The 16454-nt window shown below is 43.3% G+C and overlaps 1 protein-coding gene across 5 annotated transcripts in view; it reads right to left on the bottom strand.

Annotated features, from left to right (window-relative positions):
* LOC115112113 (zinc finger protein 536-like) overlaps positions 1–13816 on the bottom strand; it is a 193398-nt gene extending 179582 nt beyond the window's left edge. Inside the window, exon 1 of one of the 5 annotated variants that reach the window (XM_065013006.1) lies at positions 13256–13816. The gene's annotated coding sequence lies outside the window, so the exon portion shown is untranslated. Of the gene's footprint in view, positions 1–12529; positions 13109–13255 lie in introns of those variants that run through there. The other 4 variants (XM_065013009.1, XM_065013010.1, XM_065013011.1 and 1 more) reach the window with 4 other exon arrangements.
* Between the last annotated feature and the right edge of the window lie 2638 nt (positions 13817–16454).

The following is a 16454-nucleotide window of genomic DNA, read 5'->3' as shown; positions in this document are numbered from 1 at the left end:
CAGGGCAGACAAGTGCACCTTCACTAAAGGAAGGGCACCCTAAACCTGACCCACAGAGATATTGACCTTGACCCCTCCAATGTCTCCTATTTTTCGCCCAGCTTGGGTGAGACGGACCCAGGCAGTGTAGGGCCTAGGCAATTGTAATGATAGCCGGTGTTACTCTGAGATTAAAATAGCCACTCTCCTCGGCTCCCGCCGAGCGCTGCATTAAAGTCTTCCACATTGCAAAATTGCAAACAGATGCATCTCAAGTACCTGCAAATAATCTGCCAAGACCAATTTCAAAAGGGAGATTTCAAAATATGTGGAAGTCATTAGGACGAGTATTATTTTTGTGAGGAGCAGGCAACCAGGAGTGGCTCCACAAGCAGATGGGTGCTGCTTTTATTTAGGAAGAAAGGCCCAATGTATTATTCCTCCATAAATGAAGATGCATAACATAGTATGAGACAATTACAGGCAAAATATTGACGTTTCAAAGGCAACAAAAGAATGTAAAATGTCCATTTTTTTGTCCATCTTTCATCTCCTTTGAGACTTCTTTGGGGCTCTTCAGAGAAGATATGAAATAAGACAGAGAGATCTAACAGTGTTGTGTATTAAAGCTAAAATAATTAAATGCCTCTCTCTCCCGTAGAATAAATGTTTCGGAGGTCTAATTTGCAACTGCTGCTGTTGTTGTTTTTCTGCGAGGGTATTGGACGTTCTAGGCTCCTCAGTGTAGCTTTAAAGCACCGAATCACAGCATTCTCCAATTAAAGATGATTTCAGCACCATGCACTGCAAAAAAAACTTCATTAGAATGTACATCAAACTGACAACATATATACTACTCTGTGTGCAATGCATGCGTCATCAAAATGCACATTTTCTCACTTGCATATATTACCCTTTGTTTCTGTAGCAGATTCATCTTAATATCAAATATAATTTGATTAATAAGCTTTAAGGTTAGTGCTCTTACGTGGACTATAGTGAATGTTTGACTCTCCCAAAAAGTGGCGAAATCGCTGTCCTTGAAACAATAAGCATTCAATCAAATTCTTCATAATTGTAACAGTAGGAAGCGGTTCAGACTTTCCGCCCACAACAAACACGCTTTGTTCTCCTGTTATGAGAGAGGGACACAATCAAGTGCGTGAGAACGCCAGGAATGCAGCATTTTCGAGCGATTCCTCTCCAACTCCTCTCCCTTTTGGGTCGCCCATATTATTTGCTTCCTGTCTCATTGTAGCTGGCAAAAGAAAATTCTGTAATTGAGCAGTACAGAACATGTGCCCTCCCTGCTCGAAGATGACAGATGGATTATAAAAACTTCAAAGCCAAGCATTTGGAGCACCAGGGGAGAGATGGTAGGTATTTGAACTATCATTCTTTACCCAGGAGACAATGGCTGCCTGACATGGTGCATACATCAAGAAATAGTGCAACCACACAGACATAATCTCCCCCCTTATCCCCCCCCCCCCCCCCTCTCTTACTGCTATATATTTAACATCCTGTTACGAGCTACTTTCAGCCAAGCACAAGTACACACGTTACCGTAAGAGAGGGAGGCTTACATATACAAGGATAGCAAAGAAAGGATTGCTTTTTATTTTTTAACAGTTAGCCACCCGATTTTCTAACATGTTGTTCTATTTCACTGTAGGTCGTCATCAGTGTCTTGACTCTGAAATAATAATTAACATGTGGAGGGTAGGGATGGGTTTTAACCCCTGCAACGACATCATGATAAACATGCCTGTAAGGATGTAAGCTACTGTAACCAAAGCGAGATAGTGGCTGGTGATTTCTAGAATCATCTTATAAGCATGATTTATGAAAGCGACCATCTGTCGGTCTTCCTTAAGCACGGAGGCCACCTTTAATAATATAAGGACAAGATGTGAGCTGGCTATAGAAGGATGTGCATTGGGAACACTTGAAGAGACACACAATTACGAGAGAGAGCTACAGAGTAGTGATGCTATCTGCAATTGTCCCTTTGTTCACACACACACAAGCACACTCCTTAAACTCTTCGACAAACATACACACACACCGCCTCCACCCTTCTCTCTCTCTCTCTCTCTGTCTAACATGCACACACACACACACACAGTGGGTCATATGGAAGCTAATTACTGTTGACCTCCACAGTCACACCGTTTAACCCCAGTCCCTGGCACAGTGACCCCTGTCTAAATTAGCCAGGCCTAACTCTGGAAACCAGAGCTTGCTTAATCCCTCAAGTCCTACTCTGGTACTGGTCGCACAAGGGTTCCACCGAAAGCCGAAGTCGCGGCTCAAACAAGACACCACGATACACAGTTTAGAGTTTAGATCATCAAAGTCCCTCAGGAGAGGAACTACTCCTTACGGAAATCCCATAGGTTCAGAGTAGTAACAGTCTCGAAAGACTGTCTTCGTCACATCCACGTAAAGGTTAATTCACACAAATGTTAGTTTCCTACAAACACACACAACCTTAGAAAACGTGCACCCAAACCACAGGGAGACGACAATAGAAGTCTTTCAGTCAACCGGGATTTTGTTAAGCGGTTAACATTGAGCCTCCAGTGCGCTGTGTTCTAACTAAGGCTGCTGGCCTCTGACCTCCTGTGACCTGGATGTGACTCCCCGTTTGACCTTGGGGGCCGGCGAGGTTCTCCACTCTCGAGCATCTGCCAGTGGGCTCATTATGCAGCCCTCCCTCCATGTGGTCACCTTTTCAACGTCCGTCAGGATTTCCCATCTAATCCCTCTGGATCATCCCATCGATGCTAAGGGTGTTTATGTGTAATGGATCCCATCAACCCCCCTCCCACACCTGCCCCTCCCTCTTGTCTTTTCAATTTAGCCCTTGATTCATTAAATCAGTCAGTCATTTCATTGCTTGTCCAACAACACGAATGGTGATGTTGTATGGTTGAAGTCATGTTTACTGGGTTCAGGTCCTGGAATATTTTGGGTCTTCTGACTCTTGGACTGGCTTCTAAATAGTTATTTGTGTAAATTAGCAAAATCTCTCGAGAATTAAACGAGGCAATTCTGTTGGGGAAGATAATCCATCAAAAAATGGGTTGCATTGTTGACGTGTCCTAAATAAACACAGTATGATGGTATAATAAATACAATGGTACGCTCCTCTCTTTACGCTCCCTGTTCCTCTTTCCCGACACCCAGCAGCATGGGGAAGCAGACGCACCGTTCCTCCCTCATCCTCATTACTAACTAACTACGCTGTTTGATTAAAAGCGTGTAAGGAAAAAAAAAAAAAAAACAGGCCGAACCTCCATAATTAAGATCCCTTCACAGATTACCTCTGACAACAAAAGCGTGGAGAGAAGGGCCGCCTGCAGCCGGGGAAATTGGATGAAAAAGAGAGTGAGGACGGGCCTGACCCCTCTCGGCTCCATGCTAGCACCGGCCTTGCCTGGATCAAATGTGCTCCCCAGCAGGAGAGGGACTCCCACCGGATACGATCCAGGGCCTGGGGGGGGTACAGCTACATGACCCATATCAAAGTACCTCGGGCATTGTACTACAACTACAAAGCACAAGCTTCAGCCTATCACACAAACATACACACATTCATACAGTGTGTACAAACCTTTGGGCTAAAGATAAATACAATTGGAAACCAACACAGACCAAATTAAATCCCACTGTGTCGCTATCATAAACGCAAAATGACTAACACTGATCCACATTACCTAAACGCTTATAATCAGCCAGCTCTGAAAACGATAGCTAACGTCTGCTATTACCTAGCTACAGTATAGTAATTCTACTGTTACGGTTCAATCCAGATTTCATACATGTGTTTCTCATGTTTCCATACTCCAGCTAGTCTGGGCATCCACTCACTAACACGTTCTCCGCTAAGCACCCCGCCCAAGGGGACCAAGAGCAGCTTCCTTCACCTGAGCCTTTCAACCTACGACCCGACGGTCAGAGATCCATCTCCCTACCCACCGCTCCACGCTGACGCCCATTATCCTGTGGGTCCTTTGCCTCCGACTCAGAGCGGGAGGCCATTAATATAATCACAGGGATCTAGTGTGTGCTGGAGAGCCCCGAGGCTACAGCAATCAGAGGAAAGTGAGAGAGAGAGGAATAAACTCCACCCAAATCTCCGGAAAACGTTCCCATTCCGACGGCGCTGAAATGGATCGGTCCAGAACGTCACTGGGGGAGGGGGGTACACCGAAGTTAGCGTTTTAACAGAGACCTCCCAAGACGGCGGGGTTGGGGGAATAACACATGAATCTTCTCTACAACCTAGGCTGTGCCTGGTTGATCTAACGATGACTGGTCACAGAACCATCTTCATGCAAATTTAAACAGAGAAGATATTTCATTGCACTAATGATGCCCCCCCCCCCACGTAAAAAGCCTAAACTATCAACACCAGGCAAAAGTTCACCACTCTAACGAGTACATCATCTGTGTGGTCATCATTAGCTTAATCTGCCAGATGATGAGGTGGCTACATGGGGAATACAGTGTGAAGAACTGTAAAGAACTCCAGGAGCTTGGGATGGGTCCTCACACCAGGCTATTGGAGGTCTGTGGGTGCAACCCCATCACTACAAAGACAACACAAGGAATCGTCTGAAACCACCTGACCACAGAGAGGCACGATGGGTCCGGTGTGAGCCCCTTGTGCAGAGAGCAGGTCCGGGTGAGCTGAGCTTCAACACACTATGGAACCACGGTCACTTGGCCACCGTTTTTAGAAGCACACAGTGAACGGATGACTAAACTCATGGGTGAACCCCCCACTCCCTCTCTGAGTCTATCACTGTGTTCTGTTCCCATGGACATAGACACGTGCACATTTCTTCCTAAACAACTTGGTTTCTCTCGTGGAGTCATTTTCTTCAAAGTGCTCTGTTTCTCACAAGCTCTAGTGGAGGATGGGCCTCTGAGTGGAGCGTGGATAGTGTTGCCCACACGGCTCCTGCCTGAGCCACACTGACAGTCCTATTTACTAAAACAGGAGAAAGCATCCAAGACTGTGGCCCAGCACTTCCACTTAGCTTTCTCCCCATTACAACGATTGGTGCGAACGACATAACAAAGAGATGAAACAGAGATATGAGAGGAGAAAACAACGCCTCATGATCAAGAAGGAAAAGAAAGAAAAGAAAAAGACGGGAGGAAAAAAAGGCTGATTTATGAAAATCATCAGAAATTGCGGGAGATCTGTTAAGGGTTTGCTGCAGCAGGGGTACGAGCACATCTTAACACTTAAAAGGGGTAAAAAAAAAAATACAAAAAAAAAAAAAAAAGAAGCTACGTGCCAGGGGAATTCTCTCCAAAAGCCCTTTAAAATTCACCTCGGTAATAACGCAGATAAATAAAGACAAATTCCCTAAAGTAAATACGATTTAGCTCACACCTTGAGTTGCAGTTTTTAAAGTGGTTCACACAGGACTGACAGCTCTCCCCACACAGTGCCTGTTCTCCTGTTTTAAAACACCAGGTGGGAACTACTGATTGTGTGTGTGTGTGTGTGTGTGTGTGTGTGTGTGTGTGTGTGTGTGTGTGTGTGTGTGTGTGTGTGTGTGTGTGTGTGCGTGCATACGTGCGTGCATACGTGCGTGCGTGTTCGATGTGAATTTTAAGTCCAGCAGTCACAGGACCACATACCTTGTCTCTTAAAAAAAAGGCCTCCTTCGTGGAATGTGAGATGTTCCCAGAGCCTTCTAAAAGAGCCCTTCTTTGGTGACACTCGCAGCACACATTTCTGTTGGGTGGAGCGAGTACCTCCCAGCTTTTGGACAAGCAGAGCATGTCATAAATATACAAATAAACGTATATTCAATATTTGTGCAAACAAAAAAAACAAGCTGCCCTGCTCCCTCTTATGACACTGTTGACCTGAAGATGTGGTCAGTGAGTGCCGGCCTTCACAAAAGACCATGTGTTCAAAGCTGGGAATCTTAATTTGCCTTTAGGCCGACATGTTTACTTTAGCATCCATGGAAAACAGTAATATGGTATTAGTGCATCTCAGGGGGAAACTTGTGTTTTTAAAAAGCAGGCTAATGCGCTCAGTTTTAAATGGTATAAAAAGGCAGATGATATATACGGCATCGGATAAATCTGTGTTAATAAAGTGCAATACACAAATAAAGAGCGAACTTGCAACCGTACTCCCACATGCACCTCAAATACACATCCGTAAAGGGAAACAGATAAATCAGCGGCTAATTCCAAGACAACGATTTGAATTGATAGACCAGAAATACAGCAGGCCTTCAACTAGAAATACAAGTTTGATTGGGAGTTACAGTATATTTTGTGCGAGCTGACATTATACCTCTCTGTTTGACTCCAACTGTCCATTATCACAAATGTCCCCTACCCTAATAGAGGTGTGCAGACAGGCCGACATTTTACTGACTTTTATCAAGCCACATTTATCAACACTTCCGTGGAAATCTCCAGGAAGCTTTTTCAAAAGCAGTCCAGAGACATAGCTAAGTACATCATCCCCTCCTCATTGTCTCGCTCTCTGTCTCTCTCTCTCGCCCTCACTGTCAGATCATCTCTTCCCCTCCCTCCCTCCCTCCCTCCCTCCCTCCCTCCCTCCCTGTCTCCCTCCCTCCCTCTCTCTCCCTCTCTCTCTCTCTCCCTCCCTCTCTCTCTCTCCCTCCCTCTGGTTAGGAGCCACTAATTCACAGGGCCTGATCCGTCTCCGAGCCTGGAGACGCCAATGCTATCATTATCAGCCAATTCAGCCAGCCGTTAAATGGTGGAATCAGGAGACATTTGCTCCCCTCCACTATCGCTGTGACATCATTACCGAGAGATTCAACAGCGGGAGCGCTCAGTCCACGGGGGGGGGGGACAATACAGCAACTCAGGCCCAGGCATCTCCTCAAGGAATTACATGTGAGGGGGGTCTGGGAGGGGGTACTGAGGGTCTAATACAATACAGGTCCACCTGGGAGAACAAACTGCACCAGCCTGAAACTCCCCATGAGCACACTGGCAGTGGAGGAAGAGAGAGAGAGAAAGATGGAGAAGGAAAGAGAGGGAGTAATAAAGAGATGGGGGGGGGGGTTCTGCACACCCTGGGTAGATGGCAGCTCAATGCTAGCTAACACACTTGAGCCTATTTTTTTGTCCTCCACCTCTCTCACTCTCTCTCTCTCCCTAGCATGGCTCTAATGGCAACATGTAAACTGCTTTGACACACGATCCACTCTTATGTCTCTGGAGTAAGAGGGAGTGTTTTGGGCCCCTCGCACTATGATACATCATCACCATTTGGTTGTTATACGTTTTTAACATTGGTGGCTGATTCACAACTCTTCCCCTCATGGATAAAAACCACTTGTGCTATAGTGCTGCTAAATTGCTCCTCTTCTGCTGTGCTGTTAAAAATCCAGCTCGCTTTTTTTTCCATTCACTTTTAAACGATAGGTCCTTCAAACGCAGGACAAATAACATGTCATTATATATGACTCTCACGTTTATTTGAAAACGGCACCAGTAGCTTTTATAACCTTCAACTTGTTGAAGTCCAGGAAAAATTACTCTAGAGTTTAATTAACCAATTAAACATAATACCCTCTTACCCACAAACAAGTTGGAGAACACAGCAGAAGTCCCGTAAACGCACGCACGCACGCACGCACGCACGCACACACACACAGAATATAAACATGTTGAAAACATTCTCACTATATTTCTTATATAGCGTATCATGCATATCAACAAATACACTAAAAAGATCATAGAAACAGTCAAACACAGTGATTCTCAGGCATATGCAAGAGGACACAAAAAAGACCTGGCTTTGAAACTCTCACAGCCCCAAGAAAGCAAAGGCACTCAGCACTCCTAATATCTGACTGCTCCTGATTAGGAATTGTCAAAATATTTGCGACAGAGGAATTCCGACAGCCGAGCGGAGCAGCTCCTCTACAAAAGACCCATCTTCCCTGTGTAACAAGTACACGAAATGAGTGTAGACATAGAACCTAAAGTCCCCCAGGCTATTGTAGTAATAACCCGCGAGACCTGGCTGGGAATGTACAGCTTTCAGAGGCACTTCTCATCCTATTTGTAGCACCGCCACTGATGTGTGTGGTGTGCAGGTCACTCTCTTTTAAAGCCCCCCTTCTTTTAAAATCCAAGTAGAACTTCTCCCAACAAATATGCACAGGGTTTTGCCTATCGTGTTTTTCTTCTCCTCATTTTTTTTTTTTTCCCCCTTTTCTTTTTTTTCCCCTTTTCTTTTTTTCCCCCTTTTCTTTTTTTTCCCCTTTTCTTTTTTTTTTTCTCCACAAGGCAAGTTTCATTAAAGATCCAATTATGCAAATCAGGTCCTGAAGAGGCAGCTGAATATGCATTATAATAGTGTACATTAATAGTTCAACACAATATACGGCATCAGGGGCAGATTTACGAGGCAACATAACCGCTACGCCTCTGTCCTTTGGAGAAAACCTCTTGATCATAATTAAAGGTGCAGGGTCCTCTTGCTTCTCTAGAACAAGCCGGCTCACCAGGGTCCCCTCTACATGGACCCAAAATGCACTAACTAGCGACCAGCAGGTCACGACCTTTACAAAGTCAGAGTACAGACATCATTGTAGCCCGCATAGAGCAGGAGAGATCTCATACTATATATTTCCTTCGGTAACTGCCCCCCACTCCACAGTTCTGGAGTCAACCCCCAGCAGCACTGCAGACATTTACCACTCTTTAAGGCACGCCGGATAGAATGCTAAATAACACAATGGCACGCTTCAGAACACGTGATTGATGGGTGGTTGCCTGTTTGTGTTAAGCTGTTGTCTACAAAAATGACATGGCTGTAATTTTGTGCTCCTTTGCAGATCAAAAGGAAACAGTCTTGACACAATGTGCTGCACATTTATAAATCTAAATGCTAATAAACGTTAAAAAAATAAATAAATAGGCTTTAATGTTGCAAAACTGCCTGCTGACTGGGGTACTGTATGCAAAGGGGACATTTCAGGAGGTATTCTAATATTGCATTTTTTGGGATGAAAAATCACAGATGAATGGCTACTGTGGACGTGTGTGATTAGATAGATCACTTAGACAAAGGCCGAGGCCAAAGCACAAGCTGCTCATCTTTCCCAAGGATGGGCAAACTAGTCCAACTTAACACATTCTATTATTGAGCGTAAACATCAATCTAGATACTTAGGTCCACGATCCATATAGATCTATCCCAGAACCCCTGGGAAGACAGGGAGGGGGAGAGAGAGGGGGAGAGAGGGGGAGAGAGAGAGAAAGAGAAAATATCTGTGAATATATCTACAAATTCTAGCTATCACGTATGTTCTTTAAGCTGGTGTTATTCCTTTAACCAGCCTAACTTTCTTTTTAACCAGAGGCCTACCTCTTCGTTTGCGCTCTGGCACTGCAAACCCCTCGCTCCCTCTCTCCGGTGTGCTCTAGCTCTCCCTCTCCCTCATTCCCCCTTTCCCAGACAGACAGACGCTCCTTCTGGTGGCACCCTGGCATGAGGCAATTGAGTCAAGCTCATCCGTCATCACCTCATCTGTCGGCCCAGTCTTTATTCTTAGATCACACTGACGCCTACGATTACTATCCGCCGAAACGTTGGACTTTCACATCCTTGTCGCCCTCATATCCACACACACACACATACACACACGCGCGCCTTTTAAAATATATGCTATGCGACACACATGAGAAGAGAACTGTTAAGAGCCACAGCCTACAGACGAAAACGGGACCTAGCTTCACAAACATGACATGTGAACAGCTCGTCTCTGTAGCTCAAACAGGGCTCATGACATCTGACAGAAGACCATCTCTCCAAAGTGTACCTTCTAAATCAAGGTCACCATACTACAAGGCTCACCACAGCCTTGCGCCTATTTGTTATGTGTTATGCCCCCAGCCTTCCTTTCCAGCCCCCTCCTGAAACAGCCCCTCCTGCATGCCAAACTAGACTGGGAGGGGGGGTGAAGGGAGAACACAGCCACCGGGGTAAAGGCCTTAGCCTTTGGAGCCAGAGGGGATGGGGGCTCCACTGCACATATCAATTAATACCTAATCACCAGGCCTCGCCTGCCATACCGTCCCACAAGAGACCCTGGCTACTGCCGTACATCTGGAAGAAAATTTCGACCAATTAAAGGAGCCGAGAATCATTTAAGAGTGGGATGGCTGTTTGATCACGTCTCTGACTGCTCTCCTGCTCCGGCTACAGTTGACTGGCTGCAGACTGACAGGTCCGGAGAGGAGCACTGATGCCATGTCCATGCCTATGCCTATGCCCGCTTCTCATCCTCCTCTCTCGCTCTCTCTCTCTCTCCCCCGAAAGATGTGCATTACCGTGGCTTGTCATCACCCACGGAACACAGACACAGGTACAATAGGATACAGTGCAATGCTGAACCACTAAACAGGTTGACGAACTAGATCAAACACAGGACTGGTGATGCTTAGGAATGTGATTTATATATGAACAAAAGCATGTTTAAAAATGGGATTAGGAATATAACACCAAATTCACAATAGAGTGTACACAAGACAAAAATGTTGAATGTGTAAAAGCAATTGTTTGAGCTAAGTGAAACGTGATAGCTTGTCATACAATTCATTGAATTCTTGCTTAATTAATTATGATGATAATAATAATAAAAAAAATTATACAAATATATTCCCAACCACATTTTGTAGCAGACAGTCAACTACCAGTCAAGTATCTCCAGGACAACACACACAGGAGCTGCAACTACATACCAGTTAGTAAAGTCACACTTTCTCTTCCCTCAAAACACCTTTCACAATTCATTGTCATTCTCCTAACTATCGGTAATTGCATGGAGGCTACTGTAGGGCCACGATCTGGAATTCAGTGTCCTCCAGTGTGACTGTTGCCCATCGCTATTTCATCTCAATAAGAAAAGAAAAAGAACTGACACAAAAAGGTTCACGCCCAGACACTATTACAGACATAATATCCGCCTGGCAAATACCATTAAACAATGACAGTGGCTAACTCGGACAGTGCATCTGTGCATCCTATTTGTTCATTTCCTTTGACAATGAATCTAAGGAATAAACATTTTTTCGCAAAATCAACTTTGCGGAAGATACATAACAAAAAAAAGTAAAACAATGTGATGGACGTTTTGTAACGCTTACGTTACGGTTAAGGGGGTCATATGTATTATCAGCCATTGTAGCCTAGGCTACTGTTTTCAATTGCTGCCTTCGAGCTGGGTTAATCTCAAAGCTGGTTCTTCTGTGTTTACATGGGAGGATCGCTCCCTTCTACTCAAGGTGAAAGGCTGCTCGGTTGGATGAGGGACACCTGCAGACTAGTCCTACCGGGGAGAGTTTGAAGCACTGGTAGTGCCCCTGCAACGGTAGCATGTGTTTTCTTCCACGAAATGATACATAATAGACTCGTACTAAGGCACTTTTAACATTTTGGGGTTATCAGACTGTATGGGAATATATTTATCCTGACAAATTTGAGATTCACAGCGCAAGAACAAAACATCTAATCCCACACCAACAGTCTATATGCACTTTAAATATATCATTTATATTTTGGAACATTTACATTAGGCAACGTGAATGTATATAGCTATGAAATACGCTACTTGCTAGACTCGACCTCGTCCCCGATTAAGTTATTGGCTAGGCTACGTCATTTTCATGAAATTATTTGTCATGGGTGCCTATTTTATTCGTTTCCGAATCGCTATAACTTTTACCATTTGGATACCTTTCCCCAAGCAATTGCGTTTTGAATCAGTCGTTCAAACCTTAATTTCTCCAGTAATATGTGTGTTGTGTCTACATACAAGGTTTTAAAGCGTGTATGACATTTAGCCCTCAGTTGTTGATGCCATCATAACGTTCCTCAAAGCATAACGCATGGCTGCTATTCATAAGAGGTCGATCACAGCACAAAATGGCAGGTCTCACCGGCTCTTCCATCTCACAAGTTTTGACACATGGCATGCAGCGGATAACTTTGATCCTATTTCTCCAACAATCTGCACTCAGGTTAGCTGAAATTCGAAGCAAAACCCCTAGGGATGTGATGAGAAAGTTTTCGAAGCAGATTGGATGGGGGGGACAGTTTATACTTCCTTAAAAGTGGTCGCAAATATCTGCCTGTGTTATGCATGTCATGTGTCCAATACGTTAATGCACACTCAGTTGTCTATCTTAAACGTCTGGAATATACAACTTTTATATGTGACTATTATGAATTCGTTGAAATATAAAAGAGATAAGAGTAGGTTCTGAGTCGCTGTACAATGTCTTCCTATGCATTCATTATGTAGACTACACGTTTCCCCCCTGACAACCCCGCATGCTAACGTCACCGCTATGGATATTTAATTATACTGTATTTTTTAATCACGTAGAGAAACAGGCCCCACTGAGATGATACAATAGAAAATAGCAATTGTTTAGACTGACTTTCAAAAGCGAAACGCCTTCGGGTTACCATTCCATACCCCCTAAACCCATGCGTAAGCTTCGCACTTCTTACCTTTAAATTTGGAGTAGCGCGAAGAAACTCCTGTCTGTAAACGATGCCTTGGTGAGAGATTGTGTTCATTGAATAATGAGGCATGTCCATATGATTGACCGGATCATTTTCTTTCGCTGAAGGGGGAAAAGTGCGCTTCGGACCTGTTACGATTGTCCAATACAGAATTCTCTCTCTAACTGTTCCGCACGTATCCTGAGTAAAAAAAAAATAGCGTTTTATTTCATTCGGTCAGTTTTTTTCCCAGGCCAAACGTGTTCATTGATACTAATTACTCAGCATCACAACACATTTCCATATTTCAGCTTGGACTCTCCCTATCTGGTAGGTGAAATGCATTGTACCGTTAAAAAAAGCAGTCCATTGTCGTCCGCCGCGTTATTCACAGCAAATAGATATAGGTCTTGCGGCATTGCTGGAGCTAAGAGCGTAACCCAAGATAAAATAACACCGTAAATAATAATACTCTAATCGTAGGCTACATTTCCCCCGTGTTACGGTAAAAAAAAGAGAGAAAGGATTCCCAACCTCGCAGCTTGTTTCTGACCTTGAGCTCCCGTAAACACTCTTATTAAAATCTGTCTATTCTCCTCAGAACCCATTCACATTGTCAGTCTTGTTACGTTGACACCGTGTATAATTGGCTTTGATACATGTAGTCCGGGACCATGCGGTGAACACATAACAACTGAAAACATATAATGTTGTAAAAGTACACGTCCTTACCTTTTCAGTTAACTATTTCAAGTATTTTTCTTCCCCCCAAAAAACTCCAGGGTAAATCGGTGTAGTCTGCGCGTCCTCAGCATCAGTCACAGCTCTAGTGCTTAAGAGAAGTAATCAGTGATAAAATGACGTTCATCTCACTGTAACCTTGTGGCGTATTTAATGTAAATAAGCCAGTTATGTTGCCAATCGCATGCATACAAACGCAAACTAGTCCTGAGGGAGGCTTTTTTTTTCAGGTGCCCTGACGAACCGGGTTTATTCTAGCACCATGCACGGGAGCGCATTCTGAAGCCATAGGCTAGGAATTAAGCATATTTATTAGTAAATATGATATTTAAAACAACTAAGCTGTTGAACAAGGGCACTTCGTACCTTACTCAAACGGAAAGAGAAAAGTCCAATATTAAACGCGCTCACTCAACGGTTCCAAGTAACGTGGGGAAATGATTTAAAGACCTGTATTCTTCGTCGAGGACTCTAAACTTTTTTTTGGCATAACTTTTGCGGTAGGACAGAGATGCACTGGCCGACCGTTCATGCTCCTAAATGTTCGCACCGTGATGGTTTGATATATTATGTTTCTATAGGGGGTGGAAGGAGCTGAATGTAATGCAATTATAGATTCAGTGTTCCGGCGTTGACAAAAGCCATTGCTTAAACAGACTCTTTCTTTGTGGGATTATATAATGATTATGGTGTAATTGTGGGAAAGGTTTGGCAATAATAATAAAAAATATCAAATACTCATATGGACGGTTGGTTTTCTGTAATGTAAGGATATGTGACTCTGGGACGATGATAAGAGCGTGAAAACGTGGAGAGGTCGACAAAAAGAGGAGGACAGTGATGCGATGATAGTTCGGCCAAACGCAGACGGATTGATTATTCAAAATGTCCTCGAACCATGGGACACATCATTGCATTGATCGAGATGATATCAAATCCTGTATATAATCAGCCAGAAGTCCCACAACGGACTCCCTGGTCGTATTTATACGGGGAGGTAGAACAGCTGTGAGCGTATGGTCTCCCTTTTCCACTTGTGCCAAGGCGGCGTGTGACTCAAGGATACTCACACGCAACTGCTCAGTGTGGTAGTATGACGGTGAACTAATGTGCTATGAGCACATGCCACTCCATCTGTGTATGACACTGATATATATGTACGTTGGTGTGTTACAGCTTGATTCAAGTGTGAGTGTAGGGCCTACAATGAGCCTAATTGGGGTGGATTATATCTTTATTGGATCTTGGACATTTTGTGATTTAAAATTGAACTTTAAATCAGAGTAAAAAAGAGATAGCTGGTAGTTATTGGCTTTATGGCTATAATGCTGTATGTTTATTTGTAACTACAATGTTTGATCGTGTTAGCCTACATAGTTGTAACTTTCTATTTTCTTGTATTCTTCATTTATAGTGTTATCTTTTTTTTCAGTGGAAAATTAATAGATAATCCAGAAAGGAAAGGACGCGGCTGCGCTTTCTTTTCCTTCCAGACAAAACATATTTTTTTAAAGATAGTCCACATTCATTATTCACTATGAAAATCGGATTCTCATGCTGCCCCCTAAACGGTTAGGAATCCAGCATGCATTTTCCAGTTTGATGCGTATGAAATTCTTTTTTGAACAAATTCCAAAATAAAAGTTTGTCTCTAAAGAAATTAGCATAACCATCCCATCAATAATATCGCTATCTCTATGGGAATGATAGCGAGAGCAGTAGGGGTGTCCCTTTTCTCAATTCTTCATGGATCAACAGCGCGTTCTCGGTTTCTTTTGAACTTGTTATAGCAAGTCAAGTGATTCTTTATCGGTGACAGGCTTGACAATGCGACGGGGATGTGAAAGCAGGTCAAAAGGAAGTTGCCATATGGATTTAAACATGCACATTTCGAACAATATAGCACGGGTACGTCCCATAAATATACCCTGCATTTAAATAATTGTGCATTATGTTGCAGGGAATAACACATGAACACAAAACATTAACTTCCTTGAACTAATAAACTATTCTCTTAAGTTAAAATACATGCCTTAATGGCCTAAATATTTTGTTTCTTTGTCTTTTTAATTTGAGTTTAATAAAAAAAACTTGAATTAATACAGTAGCCTATAGGAAATAGAATATAGACCTGTATGCAAATCAGACCAACATTTAAAAATCTAAAAGTCACAAACGAGTAAAGATTAGTTAACTTTTACAGCACTATTCCACCTATACTGAGCAACAGGTGCTCCAGGTCAAAAGGGGAGTCACAACAAGAGACCACTTTAGAGCAATACACTTCTTGACCGACATTCAAGATTATACTTTTGAAATGGACCTCTACCGAGCCTTTATTTCAATCGTCATATCCCTTCATATGTAAACAAATCTATGAATATTCATGAAAATTAATACACTGATAATTGACATTTCATTACTGCATGTCACATGTAGAAGTTTCCGGTACTTCCCTGCCTCCTGTACGTGGACCACCTCCCAATAACTTTACTTGTGTCTTTTACATTTTTGAATAGGAGGAGAGAGATTTGACAGAGGAAACAGATACTAAAAGTCAACAACACGGTTGACAGAGCTAAGGTTTGGGGGGCCAGGGGTCAGGGAGTAGAGCACAGAGCAGGGTGTTGGACAGTCCTTCCAGGCCCATTAGACTGATGTTTCTGACTACCAGCTGAAGATGGCTCTTCTGATATATTATATGCTTGGGAGGCATCCAAGAAAACATGCTTGAAAAACAGACTCGCCACTGTTCACTTCTCAACTAAACTAAGATGATTCTCCTTCAGTCTCCTCTCCGTGTACTCTTGGATGTGGCCCTGCTTGTCGTCACTTGAAATCTTCAGCTCAATTGCAAATGAGTACTATTAGTAACAGACAGAACCATTTTAGAACATTGATGCAACATGATAGCAATAAAGTGTGACCTATAGTAGCAATACGCTCATGTTTGCTGTGCATTCCATATTATAAGGATGTGGTGTGTGTGTTGTGTGTGTGTTTGTGTGTGTGTGTGTTTGAAACCCGACTGAAACGTAAATTCTTGCCCAGTTCAGATTGAAATGAAAACACACCAGAGTGGCTGGCTCATACGTAGAGAAAATGCTTCTTTCTTAAAATTGAGTTTCTCAAAGTATAATTCATCTGTTCCAGGTCTTTGATGAAGACATTTTTTTTCAAAGTAGCCTAC

Source organism: Oncorhynchus nerka, linkage group LG28, assembly GCF_034236695.1.
Source record: "Oncorhynchus nerka isolate Pitt River linkage group LG28, Oner_Uvic_2.0, whole genome shotgun sequence".
Classification (NCBI taxonomy): Eukaryota; Metazoa; Chordata; class Actinopteri; order Salmoniformes; family Salmonidae; genus Oncorhynchus; species Oncorhynchus nerka.
Note: the sequence above shows the minus strand (reverse complement) of the source record. Positions and strands in the feature narration are given on the sequence as shown.